This window comes from Diachasma alloeum, unplaced genomic scaffold, assembly GCF_001412515.2.
Source record: "Diachasma alloeum isolate Michigan unplaced genomic scaffold, Dall2.0 Dall_scaffold_00421, whole genome shotgun sequence".
Taxonomy (NCBI): domain Eukaryota; kingdom Metazoa; phylum Arthropoda; class Insecta; order Hymenoptera; family Braconidae; genus Diachasma; species Diachasma alloeum.
Window position 1 is genome coordinate 142,399 of NW_021680560.1, and position 11,831 is coordinate 154,229.

The window sequence follows — 11,831 nt, forward strand, 5'->3', positions numbered from 1 at the left end:
CAGTTGCGTGAGTATAATTGCTGAAGAAAGACGTACGTTGAGCAATCGAGCTCGACATCTCTTCTATATCAAGAACTCGATATTATTGTAAGCATTAGTTTATGCATCTCCGAAACAGCGGAAAGCTATAATACAACACGCTGATGAGGTACTCGTTCGGATCATTTGTGAATGTTCATTAAATATTCCAAAAGGTAATATACCCTTGAAAAAGACTGAGAAAAAGTCTCTGAAAAAATGTAAGTATATATTGAGGAAATTGATTGATAAGAAAAAAGGACGAATTTAAAGAAGAAAAAAATTATAAATCAAAACGGTGGATCTGTGTTACCACTTCTTCTCCAATCTCCAATTATTACAGCTCTTGTTTGCAAAATAATTTGAATATGGAACATGCAAGGAAAATCATACTCCTTCCTAAAAACACCGTTAATCGTTTTGCATCGATGAACCCTAATAGCGATGTTTTCAAATCCAGGAGTATTGGAAACTCTGCATTACTTTCTACGCAAACCCCCGGTGACACTTTGAGCAGACTTGACTGTGAATTACTCAATATTTTAAATAGTAAGGGTCCGAAAGATCGCGCACGGTGGAATAAATTCTATGAAATTTTTACAAGGTTTCTGTTTCATGTAAATAGCAAAAGAGAGGAAAACGAACCATTCAGTGCTCCAAACGTCGCAGAGGTGGAAAATAAAATACCTTCAGTAAATATACCTGAATCCCTTATTTATTCTGAGGAGAATATTATTAGTTCAATACCTAAGACATATCGAAGTAAAGCCTAGGGATTATTAAAATATATGAAAAAAACAGATATCTTTAAAAGGCTCAGCTGGAATGAACAAGGCATGGTAACCGTTGACGGCAAGAAACTGGCAGGATCTAGCATCATCGATCTTTTGAACTCTGCTTTGAGGATACGAAAAACGTTCAATCCTGTGGGGAGACCTAAATTTATCCGATATTTAAAACTATCAACCCTCCTCGCGATTTTGTTACCAATCAATTATATTGGAACCTTTTATATGATCCATCACGGCCACCAGTGACAAGTCGCGAAGCGAAAAGAGCAACTTCAACCCCTGTGAAAATTGTACGAAGACAGTTATATGCATCTTCTGAAGACGGCCAGTCTGATGAAGAATCATATCGCCTAGAAAGGCAAGGCAAAACGTCTAACACGCTTACGATGGTAAAATCTACAGATACTGCACTTGCTGCAGACTATTTTTATCCATCGAACCCTGTCTCATATTCTGGTGCCCAAAGTATTTTATCCAAATATAAGAGAAAATTTTCAGAAGAAGAAATAAAAAATTGGTTGAATGCTCAAGATACTTATACCCTTCATAAACCCGTCCGGTACAAATTCTCTCGAATACATTACAATATATCAAATATTGATCAAGTGTGGGAAGCTGATCTCGTCGATTTACGCTCACTGAAATCATATAACGACAATATTTTATATTTATTCGTTGTTATCGATGTCTTCAGTAAATATGCTTGGGTGGAGCCCATTATAAATAAATCAGCTAATGAAGTATTGGAAGGTTTCAAACGTATATTCAAACGTCGCAATAACCGTGTACCTTTTTATATTCAAACTGATCGTGGAAAAGAATTTGTAGGTAGTGTCATACAGAAATTTCTATCAGAGAATAATATACAGTTTAGGGTGTCGCGTAATCCCGATATAAAAGTAGCAGTGGTGGAACGATTTAATCGCACATTGAAAGAACTTATGTGGAAATATTTCACTTATTAAAAAACATACAAATATGTGGATATTTTACAAAAAATTGTTGATGCATATATAATCATAAGATCCATTCTGCTACCAAGATGATGCCTGTATCTGTGACTAGGAACAACGATGACTAGGCTTGGGATACCATTTAAAAACGTTATAAAGCTGTCAAATTTCGTGCACGTCTCTTTATGTATACGGTAGGAGATTATGTTAGAATCAGTAAAGCTAAGGCCGCATTTCGGAAAGGTTATGAAGGAAACTGGACAGACGAACTATATCAAATAAAAAAAACGTATACACGTCAAAATATTCCTATTTACGAATTAAAAGATCTGGCTGGAGGTGACATTGACGGATTCTTTTATGAACGTGAATTAACTTTGGTAAATAAAAATATAGATAAAGAGCAATATGAAATTGAACGTATAATACGTAATCGTGGAGAAGGGCGGAATTCTGTTGTCAATTTAGTATGAATGAATCAGATTTTTATATTACACTATCAAGTAATAGTTGTGAAGAATATTATCCTGGGAATACAGTATCACGTTTCACGACTTATTTACCAAGAAATATTACTTTACAGGGAGACTGGAAAGTGGGACTTGCTGAAATTCATTTTCCAAACAGTTTCTATCATTTAAATGAAAACGATGCGTCAATTTTTTTATTGAAAATTCTGATGACGATAAATCTAGACGATCTCCCTGTATCATACCTCATGGCGTGTTTCCCGATTTAGATACCCTCATTCGGTGTATAAGTAGGAATTCCCTATTATCGAAGCATTTCCAGTTCGAATATGATAAATTAACAAAGTTTGTTATGATTAAATGTGTATGTAAGCTTGATCAGTGTATAAAATAAGTACACAAACTTGTGATGACTGAAAAATTATAGCAAATATTAGGTTTCGACTTTGTATGGTTAAAAATTGAATTTTCCAATGCACCATTTAAAGTTGCCAAGTATCCGGCTAGCCTTACACGCGGTTTGCCTGGGACACTTTTCATTTACCCAGATATATGTAATTCTCATATAGTTGGGGCCGCGAGAACTCCATTATTGAGAATTGTGCCTTTCAGTTCTGTCATATGTCCGTACGGATCAAATTTTTCCACAAACTTTGCACCTTTCTATTTCCCATTGTTACATACTTCATTTCAAAGTATTGGAATAGATATAAGGGATAAAAATATGCGTTTGATACCATTCATGTACGTGCCACTACACGTGACACTTCATCTCAAGAGAGTGGAATGAAAATAAAAAATGTTGCAATTCATTACTTATTATGCTAATCAAGTGGGGGGCGGCAGTACAGGTGGAGCCTATATTCAGGGTACATCTTATAATCATCAAAGAGGTTATGGTGTTGGATCATTCCTTGATGGGTTATATAGAGAAATTTATCCCTTAATTGGAAAATCGTTTGACGAAATCAGGTCACTGACTTAAACGAAAGGCTATGGACACAATCGAAGACATGGTGAATAATCCTAAGAAATATAACACGAAACGTAAACGCCGAAGTAGTCAGAAAGGTCCTGGACGCCGCACAGTGCGTACCAAGAACGAAAAGACTAAAAAAAAAGAAGAAGAAAACCACAGCAGTGAAAAAAAGGCCACAAAAAAGAGGGAGACCAAGGTCAAATCTGAAAAACGTGACGTTTACGATATTTTTAATTCACCATAATGTGTCTTCTACATAGTCATTCGTGTGAGTGTGCGAAATCTGAATTGGATTTATTCAAAATACCGCCAACTCAGAACGCAATTGTGGAATCCCATTGGACTTACTATAATCTTGTGGCTGCTTTGATAGACGAATCTCCTATTGAGTTCCAAGTACCTGGCCATGAAGAAGAATATATCGATCTTGCGCATACCATGCTAAAAGTCAAACTCAAAGTTGTTAAACCTGATGGGAGTTTGTTGACAAGGCCCCAGTTGGATCAGTGGATAATTTGCTGCACTTATTGTTCAGCCAGATTGATGTGATTTTTGATCAAAAACCAATATCACCATCTAATAATACCTCCCCGTATCGTGCATATTTGCAAACTGTTTAATTATGGGAGTGATGCCAGGAAGACGCATCTCTCATTGAGTTTATTTTACGCTGACGAGCCAGGAACTATGAAGGAAGTTTCAGTCACAGGAAAAAATGCATTCCATAATTCTAGAGCAAATTTTGTTGCCCAAGGCCCAACTTAGGAATTAATGGGACATTTGCATTGTGATGTCTTCAATCAAGAAATTTTTTTATTAAATGGTGTTAAGATGAAATTGACACTTAATCGTTCAAATGATGCCTTTTGTCTGATGGATTTGTGGTGACTGTGTCTCCACTACATCTCTGTCATTCACACACGCACACACATACACACACTCAATTTTCCTCTTTAGACATTGGGCCAATTCCCCAATTTTCCTGTCGAGACATTGGGCCAATTTCCACATTAAAAATCCATTTCCGTATCATAAACCTCATGACCCGTTTATTGCCATAATCCTCCATGCGTCCTAATCCCTTATCATTACCTGGCGTCCATAATCCCTCATCCCCCTGACCGGCGCCCGTGACGTCACGACGGAAATTTCCCCGCCGGGACCCCCGAGCCAATCACAGCTCACCGGCGGGAACTTACAGCGCCGAACCAATCGGAAGACAGGATTTTACTCATCCCTTCTCCAAATTTTCCACCAATCACATCCTTACACTCTCCTTAAATACCGCACTTTCCACACTCATCATCAGTCAATCATTCACTCGACACTCACTCATCACTCAACCACTGGACAACACATCGACAGAGAGGACAAGTCTTCTTACGACTAACTCTCCACTCCTGTAAATATTAACCTTCAAAATTCAAATATATTTCGCTCAACGTTGGATCTCTGAGTTTTCATTAATAACCTGCTCACCTCCACAGATTCATCATCAAATGCAAATGATAAAATCCACTTAATGGAAGCAACTTTGTTTATACGGCGAGTTAAATGGAGCCCTGGTGTTCTATTAGCTCACGCCACGGCTCTTACAAAAACTACTGCTAAATATCCTTCGAGACGTGCGGATGTAAAAACTTCATTCTCAGCAGTGAAATTCATAGTAATACTATTGATAATGTTGTGCTTAGGGCCCTGCCAAAACGAGTGATTCTTGGATTCGTGGATAACCGAGGCTTCCGTGAATCGAGAAAACATAAACCTTTCGACTTTCAGACATTCAATATAAATTGTTTATGTCTTTATGTTGACGGGAAACAAGTACCTGGAAAACCACTACAACCCTCTTTTGGGAACCGTTTATGTGATGCCGAAGCATATCAAAGATTATTCTCAGGGACTGGAATTCACTTTAATGATCATGGCCATAGTGTTTTACGCGTGGGATTTTCTTCAGGTTGTACATTATTTGCTTTTGACTTGACTCCTGATCTGTCTGCCAATTGCTTCTCTCATTAGAACCTAGTGAAAAATGGGAGTTAGCGCATTGAAGTGAGATTTAAAGATCCCTTGCCGTGCACTGTAAAGTGCATTGTCTATACAGAACACGATAATATATTGGAAATCAACTCTACAAGGTAAGTCATTGTAGACTATAGCACGTAGAAAATATGTGGAGGGGATACCAGGCGTGAGAATGAGTCAAGAGGCGGGAGGATGATCAGTTTTTTTTCAACAACCCTCTGGTTAATATGACGGAAAAACTAGCCATTGACATACAGGGCTTCATTGGTCCACTCGGCCAGTTTTTGCCTAAAGAGATATCAATATTATCAATTGATCATCCATACGGTGATTCATGGTTTACTGGACCACAATGTCGCTTTTCGGAATTGAATTGCGAAATCAGAAGACAAAATAACTGGCTATCTCGACATTATCATCATTTAAATTGGGACGACGGAGAAGTACCTGCATACAGTGTACCCTTACTATTGAGCAAAGCTACCGCCAACGCATCTGTTGTTTATGTGAGGGGAGAAGAGAAGCGTGTATATTTGTCAAAGATTATATTGGCACCAGTTATGAATTTGGAGATTTACAGTCCTCCCTTCAAACGTATACAAGCACTACGTCAGCTGTGTCTGTATCACAGTATTGTCACCTGTGAATTGTACAAGTGTACTCTCCAGAACGTTCATAAACTGAAAGCCTGGATACTTGAAGAAAGAAAACCAAAGCTGAAGGTCAACTTTAACAGATTCACGTACGATGCAATTTCACGAGAAGATTTACAAAAGCTACGAAACGTTGTGGATTACGATTCAAGCTCTGAAGCTGAAAGTGAAGGGGTTGATGAAGTGGAAGGTGATTCAACTCTTAAAGACATAGAAGAAGAATTGGAAACCAATTCAACCAAAGAAGTGTACCTATGAATACATCGCAACTATCAAAAATATTGCCATACGCAGATGTCTCGACTGGCGGGATTTATGCGACAGATCAAATCCCAAGGGTTTGCCGAGATCATGTGCAATCATTGCCAACACCGACGACCATACGCAACCAGGTACCCACTGGGTTGCCTTCTACGTCAACCCGAAGGGAGAGGAAGTCTATTTCGACAGCTTCGGACGTCCGCCTGCCGACCACCGCTTCAGCCATTTACTCAAACGAAATTGTCGAGTATATAAATTCAACAATAAAAGACTTTAAGATTTTTCTTCTACTCTATGCGGCCATTATTGTATCTATATATTACACTGGCTTTGTAATGCTAATTCTCTACGATCGTTCCAAAAACTCTTGTCTTCCGATACGAAATGGAATGATAATATTATTTTAGATATGTTTAAAACTATTGTGAAAAAAAATAAGAATATATATCAAAATAATAAAAAATTATTCACTATGTTATCCGGTAGGGGTTAAATTAAAAATCAAATTTGTACTTCTCAATATGTATCCTAACTTCAATTTTTTCAATTGAATATATATTTTTTTCCTCATGAAGAATTAAGCTAATCATTTCAATCACCTGCCCACCACCACGCCTTTTTCGTATTTTACTGCATGGTCCCCCTTCCCCCTCTTTTCGTATTGCGACCCACCACCCCCCTACTACCCCTTCCGCCACCCTCCCCCCTCCCAACACCATCTTTCCCCAAAGGTCCTTATCGGGGCCCTACTGTCTCACCGACCAGTCTACATCCCCCTCCCCCACTTGTTATTTTAGGACCGGAAGGGGGGAGGGGACTATCTCCCCAGAGTGTATACTAGCTACTTGCTACCGTTGCATCTAGTTCTGATGCAACGGTTATGCGACTTATCTCGTTTTGAGTAATTAATTCGTTTCCCTGCCGTGTTGTGCCTACGATCATTGTGTTTTTTCTTTTATTCAACGGGCTTTACGATTTGCGTATCGTTAAAGCTATTGCGCATCATTTTTGGAAATTTTGTTGGCTACAGTGTTAGTGTTTGATACCCTGATTGATCAAACCCAGAGTTATCTCTGGGTTAATTATGGGTTCATGGAAATTTCATGGAGAGTCACCATCCCCAACATAATTGGAGTAAGTTACATTGTAATGTTCCTCCGATCGTTTGAACATTTCGGTGATTCCGTCAACTTCCATCTTCCCAGAGGACCCTTCGTGATTTGCTGAACATGACGTTTCATGCTCCATTTTCCATTCATCATATTCAGCTGCCCTCTTTCTTGGACCAATATTCACACATTTTGCAATATGTAGATTTGACCAATACGTCAATAACTTTTCCTGTAAGACATTCAACGAGAGCTGTCACTTCAAATAAAAATTTGAATCCCCGCTTTTTCCATGAACCATCGCCGGGCACAGTAAGCTGTGTGTCGTCTTCATATCCAATATTTTTCATTGCCTCGCTTTCTTCTTTGACTGCTTTCATCAACAATACATTACAGACAGAAGATGCTGCTCGGTGAATATGTTTCACAAAGATATCATAAGAGCTCTGTGCAGTAGAGGCTGGTAAATCTATGATACCGCAGAATTTTTAGCATCATTTAAACCAATGCCTAAAAGACGCATTGCGATAGAATATCTTCGATTTATTTCGTATCCACCTCCGGCAGTTAGAGAAGAGGGAATCGAAATGGGTCTATATTTTTTACACTCAATCATTATCTTGAATCCAAGTCCACGCGCGGTATCACTGCGAAAATTGATCTCACTGATGCAAACTTTACACTTGACATATTCAGAAATCATTGAAAATACGGCACAGAAGTTCAAAATTTGATGACTGATTGATTCCTTATTGGGCATATGTATATCCTCCGCGGTTTCTAATTTTTTTGCAGACCTACTGATACTGGTTTTCCATCATTCTTACACCGATTTGGGGGCTTCTTTCTCTTAGAAAGATATTTCCGGATTTTAAAAGTCTTGCGTGGCTCCCGAGAAACCTTTCGGGGACCCATTGCTTGTGACAATTTAAAATTATTGTATAAATCGCAAGTGCACGTTTTGCAATGAACGAAAATATAACAGACCGAATTTCTCAGAGTGTACTGTCTACTATATGTCCGACAATTAGACTGGGGATAATTTGTTTGCACTTGACGGTAACTTTGGAGATTTTCCGCCATAATCGTGTTGTTATTCGCAACTGATAGGTAAACAGGCGTATGAAAATCCGAGAGGATCTATTTGGCACATTCTAACACAATGAAAGACCAAGTACCGAAAGCCGTGGAAGGCTAGTAGGTATGCGCAACAATGCACCTGCCAGTCAGGTCAAACTGACCGAACTAGCAAGTAATAGGTGTAACTTCATTTGTATTCGAAATTTTTGAATGAAATTTTCACAACAATACTCTTTAAGAGTAACACAATCAAATGAGATGATTTTTCAAAAATCTATTTTTTCGCCCCAACCAGCTGTATATAGCCGTTTCATGAGACTCCAAGATGGGAACTATCAAAGGACAGTGAAATGAAATCTTGATAAAGATCTCCAGGCGATTGTTCAATTATTAATGGATTATGCTAGAGAGCCATATAGTGTTGAAAGGCTTCTGTTGCCTGTGTACCTGAATTGGTTCCGGGTAAAGACGTGAAAGTCAACAGTCTTTGGGCCTTTGTTTCACTGACAATATATTCTCTGTCGTCATCCCATAGGATCGTATATGCTCCCAATTTCATCCATTGTTCATGACGTATAGTTCTTCTATAAATATCCTTTCTTGATTGTGCTTCCAGACGAAGAACGATGATGTCCATTCTCATCATCAACTCTCCGATATCCATTGTTGTGATGGTCTCTCGTATTCTGTTATTCGGGATCTTCGCAGAAATCAAGTGGCATTTCTCCATACTATCCATTTTCTTCCTGAATGTTATCGCTCTCCTTTCTTCGATTTCAAATCTGTTATTCAAAAACATGATTCCATTTTTTAAGAAAGAAAAGTAAGTATTCTGAACACAACGCCCGATAATATAAACGGTGTTTCGTGAGGTAATGCAATTAAATTCACGCGTGCATGATAAGGCATAATTATGAAGCCCTACGAGCACTTTATTTATCCTTTATAATGCTTGAACAAGAACCTTAATATTCACATCAATAACTCGCATCCTCGGAATCAACTCCCAATCGATCAAGCAATGAAATATTGTTAGTATCCAGGATAGCCTAACTCGAGTAAATTGATATTGTAACAGGAGAGAAATTCTTCAAATCTCCTGCATTCTGCGTATCTCACGGTCTAAAGCCTATCAAATGTTCTTTACCCTTAATTATGTACCTAAATACAAGTTAACATCAGTGATAATTAGCCAGAAATATTGCTACTAATAGGATAAGAGCGTAGGTAACGAGTACCCCGAAGTTATGAAGAATGGATAACATCAATAATAATCAATATCAATCAGTTTCTGACAACTTGTTAGTGATAGAAGATTCACCTAGCTAGTCGTGTCTATTCGCCTATGATTAATTCATGATTTATTTATTTTAAATTTTTATTTATAACATTCGATAATCCATCTCTCGTGATTTATCAAAATGCTAAATTTCGGGTACCATTATTGTTAGAAGGCGGGTTTGGACACAATAAATCGTATGCAGGTTTTACTATAAGAACACTGGTTTATTGGATGAATAAAGTCTCACGTCTCGTCGTGGAGTGAGTGGGCTCTCACGCGTCACAAACTGTTGGAGACGAGATCAGCGTATGCGCAGGACTAAATAATGTTTGTCAGGGCCAGATGAATCAAAAGAGATATTTTAGTTATCAAAAAAAAAACATTGTCCATTCAATGAATTTAAATCGCTGTCCAGGCTTCCACTATAAAATCAATGTTTGAGTCAAAATTATACAATAAAAATAAAGGCAATACTCAAAAAAAAAGAATACAAAATTGTGTGAATTCAAGACGTCTCTTGAATCGCCATGCTTCCACATTCTTTAAGACGGTATTGTTCGGCGTATTATGACGTACATAATGTGACCGCGTTATCTGATGGGTGAAAATCCTGAAAAGGGTTTTAGGGGTGTCAAATAAACGTAACAAATAAGAGGGGGTAAATTCAATAAAATGATGTATTTCCAATTAAATTTACAGATAGATAGTGAGGCCTTTTGACTCTTATCTAGGGGGAGGGTAAGGCCAAGCGACTCGAACACGCGCAATATCGGGAAGGCTCGAATTAACAAAGAAAGGAAGAGTTTAGTCGTGTCTAGGGGTGTCTCGACTCTTACAATAATTATCTCACTGGGAGGGGGGAAAGAAACACAAGTGTGGGCTCACCGCTGGGGGGACGGAACGGGAAGATAAGGCTGCAGAAATAGTGACTGGGAAAAGGGGAAAATAACTCGTACTCACAGGTCCTCTCGATGCTGGGGAACTGTCCGGGGTAATTAACACCTGGGCCTTCTTGGGGTCCTCTCCAGGGGATGCTGAGCCTCCTCTCCACCTCAGGGTCTCCTGGTTGATCTCTCCGATGTGGGATGAGGTCCAAGATCCTCCAACAATCCTCTTTACATTGTTATAGTTCTCTGGGCACAATTGATACGACGCGTTAACTGGGGCAGTCGTGAGACGAGTGGCTTTCCTTCCCGTCAACGTCTTCTTCGCAGGGGGGCAGATCGAGGTGGGCCAGGAGCGGAATCGTCATCCGCTTTCCGGGTGCCTGAGGTGAAGGGGGCGTTCTTCGGGGTTTCTTCCTGGGGTGCCGGTATTCCACTTTTCGTTTAGGGCCGGAACTCTTCTCCATCCTGGGGTCTCATCGTTGCTGGTTGAGTGGGACGGAAGGGTGAGGTGGGGAGGGAACTAGAGTAGCTGTGGGGGGAAAGATAAGGTAGCCATCGGTGGCCAAATATATAATATTAGGGGGCAGTGTAGTTGGGGGAGATAAAAAGTATAAAAATAATGAAAAATAAAAAGGTTGCCTCGTCACAAATGCCCCGGTGGTAGAGAATACATGGGGTGGTCATTTTACCACCCTATGTTGAACGACATTACTATTTAACTTAACTACTTACTAGGAGAGGTGAGTCTGGAAGGAAGGCTCTCAATTAATTTCATTAATAATATTTATTGTACGGGATATTTTCCACGCAATTCCCATCATACAAAAAGTAAGCAAAAACAAAACTCATACTCTTCTTTAAATAAAATATATAATTTGCGCTTGGGCACGTCACCATCCAGCGGTGAATGATAATAATAGAAAAACAAAAAATAAAAATAATACGCGATGGGACGGGAACAATGAAAGGAACATTTTAGTGGGTGTTGGCGGTGAGGGTCTAGGGGAGATTGCGGCATCGGGGCCAGGACTTCACGTCCACATTCCATTGCCCATAAAAGACGCATCGACGTTGGGGGAGGGGACAGTCAGGGTGTTGATGAAGAGAGTCATTGCACTTTCTGCAAGGTCGAGAGGGTGGCTGGGAGGGGGTCCGGGTTAATAAGGGATGCCATCTCACGTTGGGGGGGCTTAACACGGCGTTTCTCGTGTCGGGAGGATCCCATGCGGGAACGTTGACCAGAGATGAGGCGAGGGTCCACTTTCCTTTGGGCTTGTTGTAGGCGCGTCAGCGGGGGGGGGGAGGGCTTACAACCCCCCC